This window comes from Aedes aegypti, unplaced genomic scaffold (assembly GCF_002204515.2).
Source record: "Aedes aegypti strain LVP_AGWG unplaced genomic scaffold, AaegL5.0 Primary Assembly AGWG_AaegL5_hic_scaff_735_PBJ_arrow, whole genome shotgun sequence".
Lineage (NCBI taxonomy): Eukaryota > Metazoa > Arthropoda > Insecta > Diptera > Culicidae > Aedes > Aedes aegypti.
In genome coordinates, this window is record NW_018736423.1 from 79,880 (window position 1) to 84,728 (window position 4,849).

The 4,849-nt window shown below is 36.7% G+C and overlaps 1 long non-coding RNA gene across 1 annotated transcript; it reads left to right on the forward strand.

Moving 5' to 3' along the window:
• Nucleotides 1–114: 114 nt before the first annotated feature.
• On the forward strand, nt 115–1,897 carry LOC110681340. Its single transcript, XR_002503171.1, has 2 exons — nt 115–1,629; nt 1,697–1,897. It is a non-coding gene; the product is annotated as an uncharacterized LOC110681340 (long non-coding RNA).
• The last annotated feature ends 2,952 nt before the right edge of the window (nt 1,898–4,849 follow it).

Sequence of the window (4,849 nt, forward strand, 5' to 3'; positions counted from 1 at the left end):
ATCGATATGGACGTTCATGAATCGATCCATAATTTTAAACACACAGATCGAGCGTGTGGATTTTTATCAGTGTATACTGTAGTGTGAATTTCAGAGCTTTTCCCAACCCTGCAATGCAACAGAAATAAAGCCATATAAGACTCACCGCCTGCTCAGAGCGTTGACTCAGTATATAACGGGAACCTGTCATTCCGAAAATAATTTCCAATTGAACGAGACGCAATGTTGCTAGAATTGTTGAAGTGTTATTTAAGTGATAGTGACCACGAAGACGAAATCCTGGTGCCTGAATCAAATGGAGATTCCCACAAGATTCCACATCAGGCAGAACCTACTCTTCAGGATGGACACCTTGATGAATCGTCTAAAAGGCTAGCCAATGCGGATCCATCGCCCAACTTCGATGCAGTTCACTCGAAGAGCGGCATGCAGCTTCAGATGGCTCCGAGGACGAGGATCTCTTAGTCGACTCAGGTGGAAATTTCACCAATCCAAGTGCTGAGAAAAAACGGAAGCGAACTACACGGTTGTTTGCGATTACCCTTTAATGGGTGAAAAAATACCCATTTCCGTTAAAAGTGCCTCTACCCATTTAATGGGTAAACCCTGTTTACTCATTAACGGGTAAAGGCAGTTTATGTCAAAGGATGGGTATTTTTTTACCCGCTTTGTAAATCGTGCTCGCGACGTAAAAAGGGTAAAAATTTACCCTTTTTGTGAATGGTAGATAAGGACATTTATAATTTCATCAATTATTACGACTCTTGAAAGAAATTATCGGAAAATGCAGTTTTATTTGTAAAAATCATTGTTATATAAACTTTATTAATAAATACATACACACATAGTGTTATTACACTAATCAGTTATGTATTCCCTTGGAGGACAGATGCGTGCGGCAGGAGCAACGGAACCATCTGAAAATTATTAGTGTTGATTATAATCAGTTTTTTCTAAATAACGCTTAGTATTTGAGGTCACAACTTACCACTTATTTAAATGTTCCATCGGGAAATACGTTGCATGCAAAAAGTAACATCAATACGAGTTGAATTATTTAAAAACTCCGAAACTGCGCACAGCTGCAGGTGATGTCAGCCAACTACTTTTTCACCCATAAATGGGTTTAAAATCACCCGTTTTTTAACAGCCATTGCTTCTTGAAAATGGGTATTTATTTACCCGTTTTTCATATATGAATTTACCCGTTTTCTGACAGATCCGGTCGCTATTCGACAAAGAGTATTTTTTCACCCATTAAAGGGTATTCGCAAACAACCGTGTAAAAAAACAAACACAAAGGATGGCAGCAAAGAAACGTGGACTTCTGCCTCCAGTCATTTTTGATAACTGTAGATGTGCAAGAGGATGCTCAAAAACTGTCTCTGAAGACGACAGAAAGGATACGAACAATTTTTATTGGAACCTGGGTGCTAATGCTCAAGTTGGATATATCCGTGAAACGGTTAAATGCGGGTATATAAAACAGCGAGCAATTCAGAAGCATGGCGAGAGTGGTCCGCGTAAGAAGAACGCATATGAATATTACCTTCGAACCACTCTCGTAATTCGTGAAAAAATCTGCCGCAATTTTTATTTGAACACCTTAGGTTACACCAAGCATAGCGGGTAAGGACTACCTATTCATATTTATTTTTCTTTTTGTTCTTATACCTATTTATATAACACTTCACAGCAACATGCTCTACCGCCTCGTAGATGGAGATACATTGAATCTAGTCGTGGGAAATATCCAAGAGATTCTTCGAAACGTGACGCGATTGGAGCGCATATCCTTACGAATGGGAATTAGGGGCATAATGGACACGTTTAGCAAATATTCGTTTTAATACTATAAAATGGCAATGTTTTAAATATACCGTCGGCTAGTTTTCAAGTTTGATGTTAGTACGAAGTGCTACATTCATTCTTGATGATAAAAATCATATCATATCTCGATTACTTTTTCAAATCTACGTAACTTCCATACGGCTTTGAGAAAATTAATTCAGAAGAATCACAACCCGTCTTCTAAAACTGAGCAATACAATGAGCTCGCGTTCAAAAACTATGGAGTTCCTATTATTTCGCACAAGAATTTTATGACAAAATCATAAACCGTTTTATTCAGTTACTTGCGACGGGAAGGACCTGGTGTAGGGGTTAGAACAGACGCCTCTCACGCCGAGAACCTGGGATCGAATCCCATCCCCGACATAGTCATTTATAACGTAAGAGTTATAGTGACGACTTCCTTCGGAAGGTCCCGAGATGAACTAGGGTAACGGTCGTATTTTGGACCCCCTAAGGAAGTGATTTCAGATTTTTGTCCCAATTAATTATTTGCACAGCGTAACCAAGTCAAAAAAACATGGCAAAATGTAGAGATAAACTTCCTCTACGAGATAAAATGCCCATACGATCATAAGGGATCCAAAAACCGTCGAAAAAAATTGAAGCATAGGGCTAAAGGGAGTCTATAGAAACAAATGATGGAAACGAATAGGTGCTAGGCAAAATACAGGACGCTTCGATGCTTACTGACTTTAAAAATGGCTTGCTCAATTTTCACCACCTAATTAAAAAAAAATCAATCTTGTTGCTCCCTTGCGACGCTTATGCACCTATTCGTTTCCATCATTCGTTTCTATAGACTCCCTTTAGCTTTGAGTCGCATGACCGCTATAGCCAGAAAACAAAATAAAATAAAACAATCACGTTCGATACCTTCTCCTATAAATGAATTAATATTAATTTCCTTCAAGTAAATAAACAATCCACTAAATCAAACATTTGTTTAAATGGTTTTTCGCTCGAAACTCACTTCCGTATGCAGCATGTCTACATAATAAATCCTAACATTGTAAAATATAAGCTAGTTTTTGTAATTTAAAGTTTCTATAATTTATTTAAAAAGTTAGTCGACATAACTAGGAAGAGCTAATTTCGTGTTAGATTTACTGTTAGATCTGTTTTTGGTAATCCAAAACAAGTCCTACTCAATTGTTAATGTTCCGTCTTCTTTTTTTCTCTTCTTCTATTATTTTTCTTCTTCTTTTTCTCTCTTGTAACACTTGAAAGTAGGAAAGGGTTTGTTTCTAGTTTTAGTGTTCATTGAACACTTCTACAGGTTCCTATATCTAAAAGTGTTCTTTGCCAATCGAATATTTCCACTTTTTTATATAGAGTGGCACATGCCCGGCAACGGCAAACAAATATCTAACTCCAGGGATCATCAACCAGACTTATATTCGTTCTAACCAGCCTCACCATGGCCTGGCTTAAGAGTGTGCTTTTTTCGCTACAACTTTTTTAACTCCATTGTTTATGCTACGAACATTCATATTATTTGGAACTGATTAAACATCACAAATATAAATAAGAATTATTAACAAATTTTCTTGAACCTTCCATAAAGAATTATTCACATATTCAATACAAGACAAGCTTACCACAAAAGCGGTTATGATTTACTTAAAGAGTGCAATTTTGAGCCATGTTACTTTATTAAGTATTGTCGGCGAGTTAAAAAAAATAGAAAAGGTTCCTCGCCGAATTTGGATTTTTCTTAGAACATATGCGAGATACCTAACTTCGGATGTGGTGCATTCGACTCGCATCTGGATGTGCTCGAATGCGCTGTTTTTTGAAGTAGGGTATTTTCGGCGAAATTAATTTTCTAACAATTTCTACATTATAAAATGGAATGAATTTGCAGATGTCGAATTTCAATCAATATGTGCTCGCGGTAGGGGGCCTTCCTTATCCGAGTGGTTAGAGTCCGCGGCTACAAAGCAAAGCCATGCTGAAGATGTCTGGATTCGAATCCCGGTCGGTCCAGGATCTTTTCGTTATGGAAATTTCCTTGACTTCTCTGGGCATAGAGTATTATCGCCACACGATATACGAATGCAAAATGGCAACTTTGGCAAAGAAAGCCCTCAGTTAATAATTGTGGAAGTGCTCATAAGCACATTAAGCTGAGAAGCAGGCTCTGTTCCAGTGTGGACGTTAATTTCATGACGAAGAATGTGCTCGCATGAAATTTTCCCTACATTAAAATCATGCTATTTGCTTGTTCTATATAGAGACTGTTATGCCTTTATTTTTCAATATGGGACAGTACTAGTTTGAAAATTTTTCGCAATGTTTCCGAACAAACTGTTCAATTTTATGTGCGTACATATAAATGTACATAAAAATAAATGCGGCCAGCCAAAACAAAAATGTTCAAGGTAATCAATATGCGATAGTTATGCTTTTATGGGCAGATTACGTTCATAATAAAAATGAACGAGTATCATAAGATACTCTTCTCACACTGTGCTCTTATGAAGCATCATAGATATCAATTAAGGAATTCTTTAGGACCATTATGTATTTAAAGAATCGCTCTTTGAATTTAGGAAAATAAAGATATTCGTAAGATCTCTAATGATAACGACAAGAATTTCTTGTGAATATCGGACGTTTCGTGTTTCATAAGAATCATTTTAAAGAGAGAAAACCAGTCAAGAAATCAATTCACAAGCGTTCTTTTATGAAAATCGTACACATTTTCTGGCTTAGTGTACTCAATCAACTTTCAACTTAATGACTGTACACCTTACCGTACTGTACAAAATGATAGGACAAGAAACGGTCAATGAATGATTCCATTACCGAAATTACTTGAGCTGTACGCTGCTGAGATAATGGCTTTTACTGGTCTTGTTTACAAATGTTATGTAAAAGTGAAAGATAAATTTAGACTTTAGTGCAGGGCCCTGCAATCAATTTATGGTTAAATATTTATAAAATGCAACTCGGGTCAAATATGGTTCTTTCACAATAACAACAGAAAATACAG